Source organism: Triticum dicoccoides, chromosome 4B (assembly GCF_002162155.2).
Source record: "Triticum dicoccoides isolate Atlit2015 ecotype Zavitan chromosome 4B, WEW_v2.0, whole genome shotgun sequence".
Taxonomy (NCBI): domain Eukaryota; kingdom Viridiplantae; phylum Streptophyta; class Magnoliopsida; order Poales; family Poaceae; genus Triticum; species Triticum dicoccoides.
Window position 1 is genome coordinate 624,597,948 of NC_041387.1, and position 10,141 is coordinate 624,608,088.

Consider the following 10,141-nt stretch of genomic DNA (forward strand, 5'->3'; position numbering starts at 1 on the left):
GCCGCCACTAGTCAAGGAGGACCCATCGGCGTTCCGCTCCTCGCCGCTACCGACGCATCACCGTTCCATTTCTTGCCGCCACTAGTCGAGGAGGACGCGTCGGCGTTCCGCTCCTCGCCGTGACGCGACGCATCACTGTTCCGTTCCTTGTCGCCACTAGTCGAGGAGGACGCGTCAGTGTTCTGCTCCTCACCGTGATGCGTCAAGGTGGATGCATCGACGTTCTCAATCTCGCCGGCACGCGCGTCGGAGGACGCATCGGCTCCCCGCTACAAGGAGAACGCCGCGCCGCCCGCCGAGCCCCCCCCCAGCCTTGAGGAGCTTTGGAAAGAAATGGATGTCGCCTTGTGGGAGGCTTTGCCTCCAGCAGAGCGCGCCAAAATAGAGGCGGAGAAGAAGGCCGAGGAAGAGAAGCGCACCGCGCAACAAGCTTTCTGGAAGATCTATGTCGCGTTCGAGAGAGTCAAGCAATTGGTTCTTTGGCAGAAGGCTCGTGCGAGGGCCGTGAGGGTGGCGGAGGACGCCCGTGCCGACGCCCTGAGTGCAGTCGGGCCCAAGCGCCTCATCTACGCTTGGCGGTACGTGGACCGGGTGCACGCTTCCAGCCAGGAGGAGTACCTGTTGGCGCCGGATCACCACACCGGTGAGATCGCGCTCGCCCGCCGGCAAGCCGCAATCATCACCTCGCGAGTTGCGAGGCTGAGGAAGAGGCGTTGTGTCGGCGCGCTGGGAAATGGCCACGCACCAGGGCACTCGTGGCGCGCCGCAAGCGCTCCTGCGAGCACCGTGGCTTTTAGGAGGAGTATAATTTTTGTTTCGTAAGGCGATCTCATTAGTTTTGGGACGCAAATGATAAATCCCGAACGTTCAGGAATTTTTAGCGTCCTTAATTAAGTATGTAAAAGGGAAAGTTTGGAAACATTGTGTATTAGTACGCATTTTGCAAGTACATGCATATAGCACAAACTTTACTATATACTATCGGACTACACGTCTCTCTCGATATATGCTTGCAGACTGTGCTACTCCCTCCGTCCAGGTCAATAAGTCATCTTTGGTTGTGCACGGTGACCAAGAAGGAGGGAAGACTTGTACACCTAGACGGAGGGAGTACTACTATTACTTATGTATGTGCAAATGCATGTTTGAACATTACGATGCGGTTTTTGTAAAAGTGGAAAAACATCACTAGTCAAGCTTGTGAAACGATTCAATGCAAAACAAATGCAAAAATGCTCGTTTGATTGTTTACTTTTAGCTTCCTTCTCTGTGGTTATTTCTCTGTGTACCATGACCAAGGAGGAGGAGAAAACGAGAAACGTTAATGTTTATTTGCTAATTAATAGTATTGCATGCAATGAACTAACCACTGCATGTCGTGTTTGATATCTCAAGTCATTAAAAGCATGCACACTCTTTATCTCTTATTGGTTGATATGTCAAGAAACAAGAAACGAGGTAAAAGTTAATGCACCGCGCCTAAGTGTTTTCAAATTATTTGGTTTTCATAAGATGACTTACACACCTAGATGCACCGCGCCTAAGTGTTTTGAGTAACATTTTATCAGTTAAATCTTTGGTCAAAATTTAGCACAAATTAAATGGTGAGGAATAAACCAGGACGGAGTAGTAGTTTAGAAGCCCAAATAAATGAGTGAGGCGCCTTATTGTTACTCTCCACTTTGACTAATCTTGTGGGAAAAGCTGGGGAAGCTGCCAAAAGAACTGGCCCTAGGAGTAGTAGCTACGGATCGAGCGTGGGAGATGAACCGGAGAAAGTAAATGCAGAGAAATGAAATGCAAAAAAGACGGAGGGATGTGATGGTTGCTTGTCCGTTTATTTTACCAGGCCATTTATTACTGGGAGTGGTTGGGTTTTGTGATATGATGGCTTTACTGCCGCGCCACAAGCGGGGTGAGAGGTGAGACTCCCGTGCAGCGCCGCCCTCTACACTTGTACTACATCGGTCGTGGTTTATTTGTCCCCCATTGAATTTGACTGAAGATTTAACTGACAAAATGTTAGTGCATGTCAACAAAAACTATATCGTTGGATTCGTATTTGAACATAGTTTTGAATGATATAATTTTAGGGACATGCATCAGTATTTATCGTACTATATATAATGTTAGTTCAATTTTTGGTCGTACTAATCTATAGTAGTAAGGTGCCCGTGCGTTGCACCGAAGAGTGAAATGCATTGATCGGGGAGTTGTTTATTTTGACAAAGGATGTGGGGGTCATCTCATGTGTAACGGGTATCGATAGGTTTCTTCGGATATTATCTCATCTCTAGAGCTCACAAACATCCGGGTGAAATAGATAAAAAGGTATCTTTTGCAAACAAAAGTGTTCAACTGTTCAACCTGCATCCAAAACGCTTGAAGAAATAACACTTATTGTGCTTTGCAAGAAATGATCTTTAAGAATTAGTTTTTGAGTATCGATTGTTATACATGTTGGCTACAGATGACATGGCACTTTATTATAGTCAACAGTTGGCTATACTATTAAGTAATATTAACCATGCCCTTATACACCTAGACGGAGGGATTAAATCAGGATGACTTGCAAGGGGGCAGAGGAGATGTAAGAAATGGTTCATCGTAAGTCTTTCACTAGTACTGTAGTAAAAATTCATACATGGAAGATTCTAGACTAAACCATAAACGGATACACTTTTATTCATGCACGATACTCCAATAGAGCAAGATCCTGCATGGAAGTCTCCACATGCTTAGACAGCGGATTACATTGAGCGAAGACTAATGATCAACATTTAACTTGATAATGCGTATTTTTTTAGAAGAACAGGAAGGCTCCTCCCCCGTTCCATTATCAAATGAAACCCAAAGTGTCTTACATCAGCTCACTGAGAGGAGCAATTCAAAGGAAGGACTGCGGCGAAAGCCACTCAAGTTTAACTACAAGCTTACAGAATCAAAAGCGGCAAAGACACGCGCCATAAGCGCCCACACACACACTACATGTTTTCTAAGTGCACTTGATAATGCGTATGTCCAGGTGAACCTCCTTGGAGTCCCCGTGCACCGAGTCGGCGGGTAAAGGATAGAACGGATGCCATGGGTTTTCCAAGTCCACATTGGCGGGATAGTCCCAGCTCCTCAGATTCCAAGTCTGTCCGATGAGGTCGGTTTCGCCGCCCACGTGACCCGGAGGGGTAGTAACATTGACCTTGCACCCGTACATCTGCCTCGTGTCAGTGTCAGGATCAGCGGCGACGCCCCTGACGCACGCTACAAAGACGGGGCAGCGGCCTACGCGGGCCTCGCTGGTGCCCACGATCAAGAGGAAGACACTGCTGTCCTCCTCCGAGACTAGCAGGCGGCGGTGATCCTCCAGCGACTCCGGCATGGTGAACCGGTAGCACGTGTCGTACTTGATGTTCTCCGCCAAGGGCCAGCAGTGACCGCTGCACGCATCCGTGAGGTGATGCACCATGTCCGCCAGCGAGCCACAAAACGACATCGGGCACTCATAGAAGTGGACGAAGGGCTCCTTGGAGGCATCGACCAGGCCGTCCATGAAACGGGAGTGGCTGTAGGGGACGTTGCGCCAGTTGAATATGTGAGCAAGTTACTACAAGATTTAATCCGAATAAGCACAAAATAAATCATGATGGCTATAACAGAGATGAAACTAATCATGTGGACTAGCATAGTAGTAGGATACAGAGTAGAAACATGAATTCTACCACGATTTCAAACTAGAAGGACAGAAACACATACGGTGCAACGGGAGCAACACCGTTCGCGTTGAGGTTGTCGCCCATGTAGTTGAGGAAGAGGTTGCCGAGGTTGGGGAAGAAGTTGTCGTCGGTTAAGTCGTGGCTGCCAGCAGTCGCGAGAGTGCGCTCCCCAGATTTCAATAGCGTCCGCCGAATGGAGCGCAGGAGGGAGTGGCTGTAGGGGGGATGTTGCGGCCGCCGAATGGAGCACAGGAGTAGCACACGAAGCAGTAGATGGTGTCCTTACTAGTACTCCCTAGTCTCTATCTATCTATATCTATATATATCTACTCTTATAGAAAACCGAGTTGGTGATGATGGTGTGCCGTGCAATGCACGGGCATCTTGCTATTTTTTTGCATATAAGTCGAAACACCACGTAGACACGGTCTTTGAGCACGGTTCGTAGTCGTGCCACGATCGGGCATCGAAGTTTGTAACTATTTTAGATTAGAATATACTACTCCTCCGGTGCTAGTAGTAGAGCAGTGTCCTACTCTACTACTCTACTCTAGCAAGCTATGGCATAGTACTGTAGTAGGTACTGTAGGGAGTACCAGTACTGTGATCACTCAAGCAAGTTGTCTGGCATCGATATGACCCTACGCTGCTGGTATGTGTCTCGTAAGTCAAGCGGTGTGCTGTAGTCATCATCACCTGTCCACTTCCCGCAGCACATATTCGCTTCTCCATCTTTGTCCACACATAATCTCGTCCAAGCTTCCATCTCCGCTAAGGCGCCTCCCCCCTTGTCCGAAACCCAAGCACTAGCAATGGCAGAACTGAGCAGCGTCCGCCGAAAGAGTGGCTGGAATTCGCTCCCCACATAGGTAACCAAGCTCATTGTTTCACGTATGGACAATCTCAGTACCATGCCGCTCGCCGCGTGCTGTTGGGGCTGTACCGTTTACTCAAAGCCCTCAGGCCGGAGCTTCTTAAGCTAGCTCCTTGCTTGCTGATGCCGCCTGATCTTCAGAAACGGCATGTCACGCAGCATAATGATCGTAGGGTGGCGAGCATCAACCCCCTTCACTGTGATCCAATCCCCGTCAACCTCAACTACATTAACGGTATGTACTGGGTTGGCATGAACATGTCTTGGATGGTGCTCGTCGAGGGTCGCGGCAGCTGGATGCTCGTGGAGGTCTACACCCGACGATTGATCCCCCTTCCTTCAATTAACACTGCACTGCTTTGGCACCGCGACCCAGAATACTCAGAATCTTATAGTAGCCAACATGATACCAAGTTTGATTTGCTCAAGGTTGTAATCTGCCAAGTGCCCACAAGATCTGGGAATTATAAAGATTTTAGGCTAATTGTGTTCTTCAATCGCGGTCTCGCCTATCTGACAGGTCACTGCGGTAAGTGGATAAATCTGCACATCCATCGCAGGATCATACATCCTCCATGGTTCTCGGATGCCATTGAACACAAGGGCTTCATTTACGCTGTCGACTCCTTCTATGGTTGGACGTATTGCTGGACTACTCCAGTCATCGCTACAAACGGCTGTTATAGCAGTATGTACTTTCCTATGATATCATGATAGCTTGCTTATATTACTGTCAACATTTACTGAAAAATATTCATGCTCATAACATGCTGTTCTTAAGATTGATTAAATCAAGAGCCCTTTTTTATTTGACTCCAACTTGATATGATGTTGTAGGCTGCCTAGTGTCCCTACCCTTCCTAATCCCAGAACCTTTCAAAGAAAAGCAGCATGGCAGTTGCAGGTGGTTCCTGGCTCGATCAGACGACGGCGAAAGATTGATGATCGTTCACATGTACCGGATGTGTTGTTTTGCGGAATACAATCACAGTCACTGCAAGGTCTTTGAGCAGGATCCCAGCTTCTCTGGGTCTTCAGGAATTTTTGACTGGAGGCTGGTAAGTACCCTTGGCATACGCTCTCTGTTTGTCAGACTAAATTATCTGATTAACCAGGAGATAACCGACGACAAGGATCATGATGGCAGCGCAGTTTCGTTCATCAGGCAAAACTGTGTGTACACAGCGTACCATGCGTCTCTACATGCATCATACCCTGATATGTGCCGCCACGCTCTACAGCCCAAAGTAGGAGAGAGGGTCGCAAGTATCAGACTTCGACCTGCTGGCTGGAGTTTCCCCCGTCAGGCACCCATCTGTTCAAGCCATCAGCCAATCTCCATAGCTTAATAAATAGTAATGTCTAACTGAGCCAGTTAGTTAGATGTGTACACTTGGTGTAGTAGGATCTTTATTTAGTTTGATGCATACACTTGTTCTTTTTTGGTAGCCATTGTAATGATCGCTGATGTTTGGTTTGAAAGAGAGAGCTGCGTCTTCACTCTTCTGGCCTGCTTACTGCTTCTGTTGCACCCCCAGCCCTGGTTGCTGCTGCAGCTGTTTTCAATGTACAATCAGTAGTATGTTTCGTCTGTTGGTTGAATATAAATGTGTTGTTAGAACGACAAACACAATGTTTTGGAAGTCGTTGCACGGTTCGATCCTTTAGTGCCCTGTATCGTACGTAGCTCATACTATTTTTCGTACGGAACACATTTTCCACTTGTTGATAACATGCAGCCCACTGATGAAGGCCCAATAGAGAAGCCCATAATTAACTGGAAGGGACGCTCTCACATGAATCCGGCCCAGGTACATGCTCATGGTCCCCTAAACATAAATAAGTAAATAAATAAATAAAGCTAAATGCTCATGCACCAGTTCTTTGGGAAAATAGGTAGCCCAATATTTCTTTTTGAAGAATACCCAAGCTAGGCCTATTTTTTTTCTCCGAATTACTGGGCTGCAAATCTTTCAAGACGAGCAAATGGGATATTAGTTTTTTTTGAATTTTGTTCTTTAGTGATATTTTATACGTATTTCATTGGATTTAACATGACATAGTACTAACTTATTTTTAAATTTGTTTTAGTATGGCTATTAATTTTTGGATTAAGAATATTTCGTTCCCCAGCAAAAATTTCCCACATATTTAGTTAATTTTTTGACCGTGGTACTGACCAGAAAATGACCGGCAATTCTAAAAATGGAAAACGGGCCGCAATAAATTCCATATGAATTAGAAAATGAGTAAAAATTATAAAAATAATAGCAAATGGGCTGTACACGCCACAGATTTCGAGGCTGACTTGTTTACGCAAGGCTTTGTCAGTGAACACAAGATTCTAGCCGCCGTGCTTCTTCAATATCTGATCTTCCTGCTCCAGCCGCCTAAACTAGCGATGGCGGGACTGCCTGCTCCCTCCTCTTGTGGCCCGCTGTGATGCCGCGCAGGCTTCCCCGGCTCACCCTACTCCCTCCGCTGGCCTGGCCGCACGCAATCAACTACCTCCTTATTACACAAAAAAAATGATTCCTTCCACTGACATCTGGGGCGCACCGGTTGGGAGGCTGACCTGTGGGCCTACTATGTTGACGCGTACGCAGGGCTTGTCAACTTAGTCAACAAATGATTCTAGCAGCAGTAACCATTGGATTTGAATCGAACGGTCCTGTTGCTTCTTCAATCGCTGCTCTTCTTGCAACGGCTACCCAAACCAGCGCCGGGGAGACCGCCTGCTCCTACCTCCAGTGGCCGGCTGTGCTGCCGTTGAGGCCTCATCGCCCCCTACTACTCCCACCGCTAGCCAGGCCCTGCGGCGACGGCAGCCTCACACCACAGCCGAACCAGTGAACCCTGGTACTCCTCTCCGCGTGGGCATCCACTGCCGCGTCTTCACCGGCTCCGCGTCGTCTCCTTCCTAGGCCTCGCTGTCGTCCACCGCCTTGGTGCTCTCAATGCGGTGTGGTCAATGTGGTCAACGACATTCCATCGGGAGAGTACTGTACGTCTAGAGGCTGACAGCTGGGTCCACGGCCACAGCCCAGTTTTTTGTGATTTGCCAAGTAAGTCGCTTTGTCAGGCCTGTTGGGCTGCAAATCTTTCAAGACGAGGAGAGCTTTCATTCGGCTGGCCGAGAAAATGGCCCATCAGTAATGAGAAATGGGATGTACATTTTTAAAACACATCAAACCGGCAGTTAGTTTCAAATATCTTTTTTTCATTTTGAGATTTTAAATTACATTAATTTTTTATGCGTGGAGAATTTGTTGGATTTTATATTGATATACATTTATTTTTAAAATCAGTTTGAATGTGAGTCGAAATTTCGGGATTAAAAACAGTTCGGACCGCACCGAAATATGCAAAATTTCGTATAAGTTTTTAACCGTGGCCACAGTATGGGCTGTAATGCTAACAAAAAGAATATGGGCTCCAAAAAACCTTAAGAATTAGCAAATGGGTTGTAAATTATTAAAAATAATGGCAGATGGGTTGTATGTTGTTTTCCACATATTTGAGGCTTTCTTAAAAAAAGGTTGACGCACAAGCAGTGACTGTTGGATGGCCATCCAACAGCCGTCGTGCTTCTTCAATCTCTGCTCTTCTTGCTCCAACCGCTCAAACAAGCGCCGGCAGGACTGCCTGCTCCCTCCTCCCTGCGGTCGATTCTGACAGCTCGGACCCACCAGTTATATCTTCGTATGCAAGGAAGTGCCTCCTTATTACGCACAAAAAAATGAATACTCCCCCTGTTAGCTGGGACCTAGTATAGTGGCTGGCTGACTTGTGGGCCTACTAAGTTGACGGGGACGGAGGGCTTTGTCAACTTAGTCAATATGCACGATTCTAGCTCCAGTGACCGTACGATGTCCATCCAACGGCCGTAGTGCTTCTTCAACCTCTCGTCTTCTTGCTCCAGCCGCCCAAACCAGCGCCGGTCATTCCTCGTACTCCTGCCTCCCGTGGCCGGCTGCGATGCGGCGAAGGCCTCACCAACCCCTACTACTCCCACCGCTGGCCAGGTCATCCCTCTACTCACCCACACCCCCTATTATTATGCGGCGACGGCAGCCTCACACCGCAGCGAACCAGTGAACCCTCGTACTCCTCTACACGTGGGCATCCACTGCCGCGTCTTCCCCGGCTCCGCGTCATCCCCTTCCTAGGCCTCGCCATCGTCCACCGCCCTGGTGCTCTCGGCGCGGCGTGGTCAACATGGTCAAGGAACGGCTTCCATTAGACGTGGACTATACGTGGAGAGGCTGACAGCTGGGTCCACAGCCGCAGCAAGGAAGTGCCTCCTTACTACGCGCAAAATAATTATTCCTCCACCTGACAGTGGGGACTCACCGGACGGGCCACCATATTTCACGAAAAAAACGTTTCCCCCCTAACTGCTGGGACCCACCAGCTACACCTTCGCATGCAAGGAAGTGCGTCCGGGCAAAAAAAAATGATTCGCCCCCCTGACTGCTGGGACCCACCAGCTACATCTTCGCACGCAAGGAAGTGCCTGACAGTTGGGACCCACTTGGTCGAAGCGTACGTAGCATTGTCATTCTGGTCGCGAACGTGTACGTACATACTGGTCGATGTAGAGGCGCGCACGTGTCGTAGATGTAGTGGCGCGCACGTGTCGTAGTAGAGGCGTGCACGTAGCATGTACACGTATGTACAACGGCGAGGGTGCAAGAAAGAAAATACGGCCACGTACGTACATACGGGCAGGGTCTCTAACACCTATCGTGCATACGTACATGGCTGGGTCGGAACGGAGAAATAGCGTCGTCGTCGTGTTCATGGGGAGCCAACCGGCTGGGTCGGAACGGAATGCGTGGTCGTGTTCATCGGGAGGGCTTGGACGAAACAGGCGATGGAAACGAGGCCAGGCGTACCGCACAACGGAGGAAACGGCCTTGTGTTCGATCGGCCACGTTCAAATCGGGGTCATGTTGATCGGGAGGGGCCTGGTGTACCGCAAAACGGAGGAAACGGACCTCCTACGGTCGAAACGGGGGTCCTGTTGATCGGGAGGGGTGTGGCGTACCGCAAAACGGAGGAAACGGACCTCCTACGGTCGAAACGGGGGTCCTGTTGATTAGGACGGGTGTGGCGTACCGCAAAACAGACGAAACGGACTTGTGTTGGAGCACTACCGTCGAAATGGGGGGGAGGGGTGTGGCGTACCGCAAAATGGGACTCCACGGGATACTGTTCATCTCCACCGTCGACCTCCTCCAGCCTCCACGGGCTACCGTCGACCTCCTCCAGCCTCCATGGGCTCCTGTTCATCCAGCCTCCACCGCGCGCTACTCCACCGGCTACTGTTCAACCACCCCTCCACGGTCACCCCTCCACCGTCTACTATTCATCCAGCCCTCCACACCACGGGGTCCTGTTCAACCACCCCTCCACGGCCACCCCTCCATCGTCTACTGTTCATCCAGCCCTCCACACCACGGGGTCCTGTTCAACCACCCCTCCACGGCCACCCCTCCACCATCTACTGTTCATCCAGCCCTCCACACCACGGGGTCCTGTTCATCCAGGGGCA